Here is a 13550-nt window from a genome sequence, read left to right on the forward strand (position 1 = left end):
TGCCACTGTGAGTTCTCTGACACGATACACTGGACCCTGAAAGTGTAAGGCAAATCTCTCCCCTGTGGTGCTTTAGTCGGAGTATTTAATCACTACAGTAAAATACGCTAAGATACCAGGGCAAAGGCACTCCAATAGCTGCAGCAGTCAAGAGGCATGGATAAGAGGATCACAAGTTCAACATCGCATCATCCTGCATAGAAAGTTCCAGGCTCTCCCTCTCTCTCTCTCTCTCTCTCTCCCTCCCTCCCTCCCTCTCTTCCTCCTCCCCCCCTTTCTAATACACACACACACACACACACACACACACACACACACACACACAAAGATTGTCAAAAACAACAGAGTCTTGCTATATCACACAGGCTGGCCCTGAACTCAAGTTCCTACTGCTTTCAACCTCTCCAGTTCTAGTATTACAGAAATGACACCATACCAGATACCACATCCTTGCATTGCTCCAGAAATTGACCTGACTGTGACAGCAAGAGCATAGAGAAATGAAAAACACACAGACACAGAAAAGGCAGAGTTGGCTGGAATGGATTCTCTGATGAAAAAGCCATGGCATCCTAGAGGACATTTTCTCAACACACTGTCAACGTTCAGACCAGAGAAAGGCTTTGCCATCCCTTTGAGCTTCACTCCCATGGGCCTGAGACATTAAGGTCCTTGACAAGACTACACCCCTGTCAAGAATATACATTCACTTGGCACTTCACCCCTGCCTACACCCGGCCGGTATTTATACATTTAAATAAAACATGCACCACAGAAAAATGATAATTCAAAATGAAAGACAATAGTTTTCGATGTATTATCTTCTCCACTTGAATTAAATCTTATCAGCTAACTTTGAAAAGTCAGTTTAACTGCTGCTCATTCTTTCCTGATTGGTATCCCACATCCCTTCTCACCACTCCCAGTGAGTGTAGCTTGTGGTCCTCTTGCTTCCTGTTGGTCTAAAGTTAGGTGAACTGTTATGAAGAAAGATGTATGTGGTGAGGGAAGGAAGAGTTTATGAGAATCAAATGCAATAGCAAGGCATGTTTGGTCACCATAGCTACAAGACCTTTTTTTTTTTTTTTTGCTTATATTTTACTACAGTTTTTTGTTTTGTTTTGTTTTTTCTCTTATTCTAGAGGTATTTTTTAATTTTTTATTTTATTTTTATTAATTACAGTTTATTCATTTTGTATCCCAGCTGTAGCCCCCTCCCCCATCTCCTCCCAATCCCACCCTCCTTCTCCCTTCTTCTCCTATGCCCCTCCCCCAGTCCAATGATAGGGGAGGTCCTCCTCCCCTTCCATTTGACCCTAGTCTATCAGGTCTCAACAGGACTGGCTTCTTTATCTTCCTCTGTGGACTGGTAAGGCTGCTCCCTCCTCAGGTGGAGGTGATCAGAGAGCTAGCCCATGAGTTCATGTCAGAGACAGCCCCTGTTCGTATTATTGGGGAACCCTCTTGGACACTGAGCTGCCATGGGTTACATCTGTGCAAGGGTTCTAAGTTATCTCCATGCATGGTCCTTGATTGGAGTATCAGTCTCAGAAAAGACCCCTAGGCCCAGATTTTTTGTTCTGTTGCTCTCATTGTGGAGTTCCTGTCCCCTCCAGGTCTTTCTGTCTCCCCCTTCTTTCATAAGATTCCCTGCACTCTGCCCAAAGTTTGGTTATGAACCTCAGCATCTGCTTTGATACACTGCTGGGTAGAGTCTTTCAGAGGTCTTCTTTGGTAGGCTTCTGTCCTGTTCCCTGTTTTCTCCCTCGTCTGATGTCCATCTCATTTGCCTTTCTGAATGAATACTGAGCATCTTACCAGGGTCTTCCTTCTTGATTAGCTTCCTTAGGTGTACAGATTTTAGTATGTTTATCCTATATTATATGTCTAATAATCAATTATAAGTGAGTATATACTATGTGTGTCTTTCCGCTTCTGGGATACCTCAATAAGGATGATCATTTCTAGATCCCGCCATTTGCCTGCAAATTTCATTATTTCTTGCTACCTCAAGATCCAGCTATACCGCTTCTAGGCATATATCCAAAAGATACTCAAGTATACAACAAGGACATTTGCTCAACCATGTTCATAGCAGCTTTATTTGTAATAGCTTCTGGCTATTACAAATAAAGTTGACAACCCAGATGTCCCTCAGTGGAGGAATGGATACAGAAATTGTGGTACATTTACACAACGGAATACTACTCAGCTACAAGACTTTTTATGCCTATCCTGCTTCTTATGACAACTAGTTCTTGTCTTGTGATATTCAACATATAATAGTGCCAAGTGAGCTGGGCATGGTGGCACAGGCCTTTAATCCCAACACTCAAGGAGGCAGAGGCAGGCAGATCTCTGGGTTTGAGGCCAGACTGGTCTACAAAGCAAGTACATGACAGCCAAGACTACACAGAGAAACCATGTCTCAAAAATATAGTGCCAAGTGGTACTCATTCAATAAATCATACTGGGATTTTGAATTTAGATCTTTTTCCAGCCAAATGGTGCCATAGTCATGAACTGCAGCTGTCTGTCAGCACATGGCCATAAAGGAAGCAGCTGATATCTGCAGTGTGCTGTTGTTAAGCTATGACTTTAGGCAGGTGATGCATTTTTAATGCTTTTTTTTTTTTTTTTTTTTGAGACAGGGTTTCTCTGTGTAGCCTAGGCTGTCCTGGACTCACTTTCTAGACCAGGCCGGCCTCGAACTCGTAGAGAGTTCTTAAAGGCCTATGCCACCATACCCAGCTATTTAATGCATTTTCCATTGTGATGTTTGTATTAGTTTCTTTTGATAAGATAAAATATCATGACTTAAAGCCTTACAGTTCCACGTGACTAGACCCTGTCATGCTGAGGAGAGCATGGCAACAAGCATGGTGACAGCAGACAACTAGCTGGTCACATTTTCACCTGCACACAGGGAGCAAAGAGGGAAAGAGAAAACTGGAAGTGGGCAAGGCACACCAACAAAGCCTACCGCACTGACACGACTCCTCCCAGCAAGTCTCCTCTGCCTGAAGGTTCCATAATTTTACCAAACAGCACCGCCAGTTGGGGACCAAGTTTTCAAACCAATGAGGCTTTTTGAAACATTTCTTATTTAAACCATCACAATATTTTCAACTTACAATGGCCTTACTGTCACTTAAACTCACTGTAAGCGGAGGAGCCTCTGAGGTTGCGTGCAGTGGTAAAAGAGGACTCTCCTGCTCTTCAGATTCCGGTAGAGGCCTTGTGTCTGAGAACCGAATCCTCCAGTATCACGTGGTATCTGTGGCCATTGGTGCTGGATATGCTTAGAAGTCATAATATTTGTTTCCTGGCATCCGTCCATTGCCCTCCTCCAGATAATACCACAGAAAGGAGCATAGAAGCTGCATTAAGACTGTCTTGGAGAGAGCCCTCAGTGAGGTTGAAGAGAGGGAGAGTGGGAATGTTTCTGCTTTCGAGCAACTCTCAGACGCTAACATGTGTCCTCTGGAATATGAAGCAACTTTTAAAAATCTCTACAGAGAGACTCTTACTGCCTTACTGCTCCAAGGCCACAGGATTGAGTTTTTTGCTGGTTATTGGTTGAATGTCATAGTTTGATAGGGGGAAGGTATTTCCCTTAATTAGATAAAAATATAATCTTGATGTATCAAGACAGGGTCATTTTGTAATGGATTTAATCTAAGACGGTGGTCCCAAAAGATTCCAGGTTGCTCCCTTTAAAAGTTTCTCATCTATGGCAGATCTTTAATGAATCTATAAAAGATTTGGAAGATTCATCTTTAGAAGACTCAACTGGCATTTAAAACAAACCACGACTCTCTGGGGGTTTGATCATGGGACAAGTTCGGAGCACAGTTTCAAAGCTTTGGAGCATTTTAATTATCTTTGTTTCATTGACTTAAACCTTAACTAAAATGCAGTTAGAGAATATTGTCAACATAATTTGAAGGCTCTAAACATTTTTCAAAACTTTCTGTAAGACTAACAATGAATGTATTTGGTAATGCTCATTTTTAATATAATGTATGGCCATCTCTGGTTAGTGTCTACCTATATCCCTTATGATTTTTAAACTGTCCCCCTTTCTGTGGCTTTTATGTATAGTAATTACTACTAACATCATATAGCTGTTGGGTTTTTCTAATTTCTTCAGTCTGGCAACTTTTTAGGAATTGAATTGTCTGACTCATTACTTTATTGCTACTGATATAGCTGGGTTTAAAACTACCATCCTTTTTCCCTCCTGTTTACTTTTTTAACTTTTTCATACATTCATTCTTTCTAGTCTTTTTTTTTTTTTATAAATTAACCAAGTATTTTTATGGTTGTATTGCTGTATGTGGTTATTAGGTATTTAGTTATAAAAGACTGGGTCATATTCTTTTAGGATTTCTCTGGAGATCCTGTGATTCACTTAGCACAAAAATTCCACCTTTATCTTAATTCGAAGCAATCAAGTTGCACATTACTTACCATTTATATTTTTTCCACATTCTTTCTTTCTTTTCGTTACATGTTACTTTAATCAGCTTTGAAATTCCCAAGTTAATTAGCTTATTGAAAAAAACACTTGGTAGAGTGGACTCCACACCACGCCTGAGCAGTACGTAGAGCTGGTCCTGGTGGTGTGGACGCAGGTGAACCAGCCCTGAGGGCATGAAAGCAGTAGAGCTGGCCCCGCCCCTTGCCAGGCTTGGCACTTGGGTGTACTAGCCTGAACAGTGCTGGAGAGCTGGCCCTGGTGGTGTGTGTGTGCAGAAGAGCTAGAGGGCTGACCAGCTCAGCTACCACCCAGGCCCAGATCCAGGGTTTTGAGTTGGCCCACCCAACATCTACCCATCTATGAACTGCTGCAGCTCATGAAGGGGCTGGTCCTGCAGATCCAAAGCTGCAGGAATTTCATGACACAGGGCAACAACAGTTGTATATCTGAATGTCTCATTGAGGATCCACTATTGAAACCATAGCAGAAGCCAGAGGCCTGGACCCAGATCTCACTGCAATGAACAAGTAAAGATAAGTGGACAAAAGAATATAGTGTGTGACACAGTGCAGCTTCCACAGTGTGATTTTGTTTGTTTGTTTCTTTTTTTTTTCTTTTGCAGGGAGGTTGTAAGGTTGGTGGATACAAAGGGACAGAGAGATGAATAAGATTGTGGTGCATGATGTAAAATTCACAAAGAACCACTACAATATTAAACAAACAAACAAATAAAAACAACTTTGGGCTCAAGATTCTGGATGTTTTGGTTTAAGACTGAGCAAGCTTATAGCTTGGGCGTTTAGTGAGTCATACATTGTGGTGGGAAAATGTACCAGAGCAATCTGCTTCTATCACAAGCAAGGGCGCAAAGTGGAAAGAATCAGCATTTTCCACAGCCATTTTGAGAGCATGGCCACAGTGACCTATGGACAACAGAGGACTCTACCTCCTAGAGAGTCCCAGCACTTCCTAATAACAAGACCCTGTGGGCCATGTCTCTAACACCGTGACCTTTGGAGGATAGTCAACAGCAAACATGCTTTTATTGGGTCATTTTCTTTCATATTTAATTTTTTTCCTCTAATTGTTCTACTCTTTCATATTGGTGAAGATGTCTTTTCTTTCTAGTTGCCTGAGACTTTCTTTTGCCTTCATTTTGATGCTGAAAATAAGTGTAGGACTATAGGCTGAGAGGTTTTTTTATCGTTCTGTACTGTGAGATGTTATACCATTATCTTTTGACCTCATTAATTATGCAAGTAGTTAACTCTTAGTATTACTGCTGCTTCCTTGAGGTTAATAAATGTTTTCCCAGAAGCTCTTCAGGTTTTCTCCTAATTCTTGACTATTAGAAGTTTCACAAAAAAAAAAAAAAAAAAAAAAAAAAATTATTTTCTTTTCTCTTTGTACATGCCACCTACAATGTGCCAAAGTTCTTGAATCTGTAAAATAATTTCTTATCAATTTTTGGACAGATCTTATCTATTATTTCTCCAAATACTGCTTCTGCTCCTATTTGTTTCTGCTCTTTTTTTTTAGATTCCAGTTAAATATAGGCAACCTCTTGTTTTATCCCACATATCTCTTACATTTTGTTTCAAACATTCTTTTCAACTGTACTCACATTGTGTATTCTCTGTTGTCTTGTCTTAGAGTGTAATAATTATTTCCTCGTCTCTGTCCAGCCTGTTGTTAACTGCATTCAGTGTGCTCTTAACCTCAGACACAGAGAGTCTTAGTTTGTTTTCCTGTTGCTGTGAGAAAACACTGGTCAAAAACAGCTTGGGAAGGAAAGAGTTAATTTCATCTTGTATCCCCAAGTATAAGAGTGAGAGAAGTTGGGGCAGTACCTGAAGCAAAGACCACTGAGGAGTGCTGTCTCCCTGATCTTGTACAGTTACCTTGTTTGTACAGTCGGTGAAGGGTTTATTTCATCTCGCACATTGATTTTGGTCAGTGTTCTGTCACAGCAACTGGGAGCAAGCTGAGGCAGCACCTTTGTCGCTGAGAAAGATGTTCATGCTTCTTTTGCAGCAGATTTAAGTGTGAGCTACTGAGCTCTGCCTTTTCATCCACCATCCCTCTCTTCCTCTGGTTCACTTAATACATTAACGAGTTGTTGTAATGTCCTTGTCTGCTATCTTCAATATCAGGATTACCTGCGGACCCCCCTCATTGTTTATCTTCTCCCTTGATTATGTTAACAGTTGTACTTCCCTGCTTCCCCGAATGTCCACCAAGGTCTATCGTTGTTGCATGCCATGCCAGAAATGGTGTGTGGCAGCACTGCAGAGACGGTTTCCACAGGTTTTTGTTTTTTGTTTTTTGTTTTTTAAGGCAGAAAAGGTGAACGGAATATGGCTTGTGGCCAAAATCACAGCTTTGGTAAGTCTTAGGCTGTCTCTTACTCTTCTTTGTTCTTCAAGCATAGCTTTCCTAGGCTACATGAGCTCTGCCTCCTCCCTCCTGACAGACTGTGCAGAACTTACTGCTGCCCTTGGAGATTTGGAGTGTAGCTCTGTAGCTTCGAATCCTTTGCCTCATCACAATGTCAGACTCTGGTGCTGCCCTGAGGGGTGCGTAGCTGTGTGTCTGAATGGCAAAGCTTCACACTCTAGTTAGCGGTTTTCTCTTTAGCATCATGAAACCAGAGGACTTTTGTTATGCCTTGCCGAATCCTTCAGCCAAATGTCCCAGCCTTCTTTGCATAGTTTCTGAACTCAGATGTCCCATGGGGAAAACCAACCAAATTTAGCACAACTCAGTTTCTAATTTCTCACACAAGCGCCACATGACTACCAAGTCTCACTGGTTTCTTTTTCTCCAAAAAGATTCCTTCTTTATAGGAAAAGCCTGATACTTTTGTTGTCCAAGCCCAGAATTATAAAATGGGCCCAGAGGAGGGGGGGATTGGTCTCTTATGTAGCAATCATCTTTTCCTCATTCCCTGAGATCTTTCATGTGGTCATTTGTGATATAGTTCACTCTAATTCTTACGAAGGGGGTTCTGGTCGGCCACCACCTACCCACTTTTTCAGGATCAGAATTCCACTTATCTCTTTGCTATAAGGATAAAGGCCACTAACGTGATTCTACCTTCAAAGAGCAAGAGGACATGGCCTGCCACTTGTGCTTAGATTCCAGGAGGGGCGAGTCCACGTTTGTAGTCCAGACATTGGCTTTCAATTGCAGAGGCTCAGAAAAACTGAACTAGCACAACTTTGGAAAGCTCTTGTTTTGTGGAAGGGAAAGGCTGTCTGAAGGAAGGAGGACCCTGCAGTAAACTGTGCTTGTTGTCCCAGCAGCGGTCTGACCCCTAGCCCTCCATGTCCATGGATATGAATTTTTCTGATCCACAGGTGGAAAGGGAACCCTCCCACCGTCTGTGAGCGATCTTTAAACAAAATAACATTTTCTTCAGAAAATTAAATACAATTGACCTCTAGGTTTCATAGAGGGAAGCATAATTATTACATGGTTACTCTTAGTGGTACAGCCAGGTAACTGGGATAATATTCACTCAGAATTGGGAAACTTCTTTGCATTGTTTTGTTTTGTTTGTTTTTCAAGAGAGGGTTTTTTTGTATAACAGAGCCCTGGCTGTCCTGAACTCACTTTGTAGACCAGGCTGGCCTCAAATTCACAGAGATCCACCTACCTCTGCCTCCCAAGTACTGGGGTTAAAGATGTGCACCACCATGCCTGTAGGGTCAGAGGAAAGGGGAGGAGGTCCTCCCCTATCAGTGGACTTGGAAAGGGGCAGGGAGAAGATGAGGGAGAGAGGGTGGGGTTAGGAGGGAATGAGGGAGCAGGATACAGCTGGGATACAAAGTTAACAAACTGTAACTAATATTTAAAAAAATAAAAATATAATTAAAAAAGAAAGAAAAAAAACCAAACAAACCACCATTCCTGGCCAGAATTGTAAGACTTTGAATCTGAAGTTTTAGATAGATAGATAGATAGATAGATAGATAGATAGATAGATAGATTCATCTTGTTAACATTCTCTTTTTAATATACATGTATATATGTAATATATTTTCACTCTTCTCTCCATTGTCAGTCATAATGTCATTAATATGAAGATTCATTATTTTATTCAATTATACTATATATACCTATTCTAAGACAGTATAAACATTTTAAGCCAGAACCACATCTTTTGTGCCATGACTTTTAAAGCTTTTAATTAATTATATTTTAATCAGTTGAAGGACGTATTTATTTCCTCTAGAAGGTGTATTGGTATTTCATAAATATTTGAGTGCCTGACCACATTTCCAATTCTCTTTATGAATGAAAACAATATTCAGAATCATCCAATTTCAGGTTTTGTTTCCAAAGTTCTAGAACAGAGAACAGCTCTCTACCTGAGGATATGTAGGGTTCCTGAGAGCTTTATAAACCTCAGTGTTTGACACCTTGCCATTACAATGCCAGAACCTCCAAATGTAGAAAGACCTTGCTGTAGGCCAGTAGAGATTTCTAAATATGAGGCTTATTGCCAGCATACACAGCTGTTTGGGATGAGAAATTCTTATTTGCCAATCACACTGTCAATTCTTATGTCAATTTTTTTTTATTGTCATCAAGTTAGAATACATTCAGTATATATGTCTGTATGCATGTATGAATGTATGTATCTGTTTTTTAAAAAGGTCTTATGTTTCTCAAGCTGGTCTTGAACTTGTTATGTGGTTGAGGCTGACTTTGAACTCCTGATGCTCCTGCCTTTTTACCTTCTAAATACTGGGATTACAGGAGTGTGCCACCATGCCCAGTTTGTGTGGCGCCAGGACTTCAGCATGCTAGGCAAGCACCCTACCAAATAAGCTCCATCTCTGGCCTTCTCGGTCTATCTACCTCTGTGTTCTCTTCTTTACTGTCATCTCCCTGCTCTCGTATCCTGAATTCTGTTGATGCTGGCTGACCTCACCGCTTCTCCCACTTTGACTATGGGGACAGGTCATTTGACATTTCATGAGACAGCTTTCTGGAACATCTTGTGGTTGATCTTGAAGTCTGTGCACTCCTCCTCATCTGCGCAGGGTTGGAATTTCACAAAGACATTAGTCTTTAAACAAAATCTGTGTGGTCCTCAACATGATGCCTCTGGAACCTGCTCCCTGCCCCACCCCACCCCCAACACACATACTTTCTTTAGCATGTTTCTCAGTAAATCTCATTATAAGCTAGGATGAACCAAAGAGGAGAAGAAAATCTTATAAAACCCTGTCAGAAAGCAATAAATTTCAAGCCCTTCAGGATGCCCGCTCCATCCACAGCCCCTGCGGACTAACAGCCCCCTCAGAGCAATCACATACCATTTTCAACTTGGCTTCTTTTTCTATTAAATGTTTGATAATCTTGATCAACATTTTTTCCCTGAGCCTATTCTATTTCTTAGTTTGGCCTTTGAAGTGTCTTTAGTCCAGGCACTTCACTTTTTACTGTCCAACCCAGCTAGATGTTCTCAAATCCTGATGTCTTTCCAGTACTCCATGCTTCCCTCTGCCTGACTTCCTCTTCTGCAGGCCTCCTGCTCCAGTGCGCGCTCTCTCTCTCTCTCTCTCTCTCTCTCTCTCTCTCTCTCTCACCCTACCCCTTCTCTTTCTGACACTGCCTGTTTCTTTCACTCTTGCTATCTGGCTCTCATTCTCCTCTCCTCTGTAATTTGTGACATGACCCTCTTCTAACCCTTTTGGTCTCTGCTGTCACCTGCACAGAGGCACGTCTCTGTATTTGTAATCATGTCATCTTTTGAGTTGCTAGAAACAGAAACATCTTTCACTGGTAACAAAGGAGAAAGGGAACTTACTGGAGGCTGACAGAGACATCTCACAAAACCAAGAGTTGAGCAATCCGTAGATTGTGCTATGTAAATGAGACTGCTTCCAGCATGCCTGGGTCTGCAGGATTGCCTGGACTTTCACATCACAGTCAACTACAGGCCCACTCCTCTGACTTTTTTTACACCAGGTCTGCTGGAATGGGCTGCAAGAATGGCTGCTGTTGTCATCTGCCCACTGGCATCTGTTGCTTTTCATGGCCCCAGAGTGGCACACTGCAGCAAAGTCCAGGTGAGGTGTCTTGACTTTTCCAACAAGAACTCTACGGAGGCCCTCACTTGATGCTCTCTCTTAGTGGCAATCATTAGTCTTTCACCATCTTCACCCACGCAGCATGTCAAGTCATGATCTCACTAACCTAAATCTGTATGCAAGTTTAAGAAAAATTAACAACAACAAAAAAGCTTGGCAATAATTATAAATAATTCACAGGAATTTTTAGCTGGAATTGGGTTTTAAGAGCAGTAAACAGAACTGTGTGCTTAAAATAAGAATTGTCTGTTCATCTCTTTCTCCATTGAAACATTTTGTGGGGCCAAGTGGTGGAGCATGCCTTTAATCCCAGCACTCAGGAGGCAGAGGCAGGCGTATCTCTGAGTTGAAGTCCAGCCTGGTCTACAGAGAAAATTTCAGGACAGTCAGGCAACACAGAAACCATGCCTTGGAGTTGGGGGGGAGGGGGTGGGAAGGAAACATTTTGTGGCATGGAGTCTCTGCTGGTTTCTATTGAGGCCTATACACAAAAAGGTGAATGGTATCAGCTAAGCCCCGACTTTGAATCTTGTGATTTGGCAGAAATGAACAATGCCACTGTCTAAGTGCACCGACCAAGAGGTTCCAGGGTCTATGATGACAGTTACTGGGAAGCGGTGCAGCACCCTCCCCTCCCCTCACCCCAGGAACTGATACTTATTTTGAGGTCAGTAGGCCAGGAACGAAGGTGTCTGGAGAGGAAACAGAAGCTCCTTCCAGAGAGAGCCAGCAGACGGTGTGTGGGCTCTGGCGAAAAGGAGGCTGGCGCATTTGAGGAACTAGGAGTCCAGCATGTGGCTCAAGCATAGAATTGAGAGCAGCAGGAAGGAGGTGGGAGGTGACGGGCCAGCAGAAAAGGCCCTCCAAGTGAGCGAGTGACAGACTGCTAGGAAGCCACGCGCTGGTTATAAGCCAGGGAGTAAGAAGTTCTAGTTAAGGTTTTAAGATGATGTCTGGCAGCCGTGTAGAGAATGGCTGGGAAGCACTGAACGAAATCGACAAACAGCCGTGTGAAATGTCCACCTAGCCATACACTTGGCAGAAAGCCTACATTTTCTCATCATTTCATGACTATTTTTACTTTAAACCTGCCAGTCATCCTAGTTCAAAGGTTGTGTGAATAAAACAGTAATAACGTCAAAACAGGGACGTTAAATGCCTGGGATTTGCCCCAGATAATGAAACCATGATGTCAAGTATGAATCAAGGATAACTCCCAGATTTCTCACTCCAGCAAGTACACAATGTTGGGAGTAAGTAAGTAGCTGTGTTTTTACATCTGTTCCTGAGCAGGCTGTCCAATGAGGAGGATCCATGTTGGTTTTGTCCTTTCCCTAGTTTCTAATGAGTGGACATATTTAATAGATCTCCTTTACCTAAGCCTCCATCAAAATGTAATTATTATTTCCTTTTCGTGCTTGTTATTTTTTTAAAGCCTGTAAGTATTCTATCTGAAGGACTGCAGGAAATACCAAATTTAGGCACTAAGTCCCTCTGAAAGGTATCCTTTTGAGTCCTGTGGCATTTGTGACTCACTCTAACTGGAAACACATTGAGACATGTTTAACTAGGATTTTAAACCATGGCTATGGCCTCTGATGGAGGAAGAGTTGACGGCTGTCTGCATTTTCTAGGGGATGTAAAGGCAAATATGGCAGACCCCAAGCTTGGAGGGAACACTCCAGAGGCCCGCACTGCACAAAGATGGGTCTTGTTAGCACAGCCGTGCTCAGTGCATGATCATCCCAACAGGAAACATGGCACTGTGATTCCAGTTTTGCAGACTCATAGTAGCATAAAATCTAATTTTCCCATAAGCAGTTAAGCAACTTATTTCTTTCTCCTTCCTTCCTTTTCTTATCCAGTGAGTGTTTTCGGTGCCAAGCGCTGCACATGGCAAGGAAACCATAAAAAGCGGCATGGATGTTATCCATCAGCTCCCGGAGCTGGGAGGCAGACACTCACATCAATAGTTAGTTACACACTGCGGCAACTTCCTTGAAGAAAAAGTACAGACTGCCAAGCTACAGCGTGGTAGTTCAGAACAGGGCTCTTTGAGGAAACAGAAAGTGAGCCGACACCTAGGATTTCCCCCAGGATGATCTGAAAGAACTCTCAGTCAGTAGGAACAGGGTACACAACCAAACCAGAGGTGCTCACTGACATCATCTTCCTCTCAGATGACTGGCTATAGGTTGTGTCAAGTTGACAAAAAAGTGTACCAAGACAAGAGCTATAATAGAAAAATACAGCAATTGAAGAAAAGCACCCGGTACTGAGCCTGGGCTTCCGCAGATGCTCTCATATGCACATTTACAGTGCACGTGAGAAAGAGAATATTGGAGGAAGAAAGTGGTTGCTAACTCTTGAATTACGCCAAGACCTCCAGGAAATTATAATACTGCAAAAGGCTCATAACTTGGCCACGTGGGGATTAAAAGTGTTAGAGAAGAACAGTTTCAGGTGAAGAAGATAGGAGCAAGCAGCGAAAGTGAAGGCAGGGTACTAGTTTTCAACATGAGCGATTACTGCCTGCTGCCATGAGGCTGGGCTCCGTGCCAGCTCCCCTCAAATGGCATGCTTTTTCACCCTTCTTCTCTCCATTCTTCTCCTCTTGGAAGCTGTGAGATTTACACCTTGTCTGCCCTGAGGTTTTTCTGGGAAAAAAAAACAGAAAGAAGAAAAACTGATAGAGTGAACATAAGAAAACAGTGGCAAGGGCCTGGAGACAGACCTCGGATTGTACAGTGTTTGCCTAATACTTACAAGGCCCAGCATTTAATTCCTGGCACTGAAAAAAATGCAATTAATATGTGATGACACATATTTAATCATACAATATGTGATTAAACACCAACAAAATGCTGGTCTGATGTGATGGCACATGTTTGTAATTCCAGCACTTGGGAGGTGGAGGGATCAGGGTGACCCTTGCCACATAAGTTGGAGGCCAGCCTGGACTG

Source organism: Psammomys obesus, unplaced genomic scaffold (genome assembly GCF_907164565.1).
Source record: "Psammomys obesus unplaced genomic scaffold, mPsaObe1.curated_primary_1811, whole genome shotgun sequence".
NCBI lineage: Eukaryota > Metazoa > Chordata > Mammalia > Rodentia > Muridae > Psammomys > Psammomys obesus.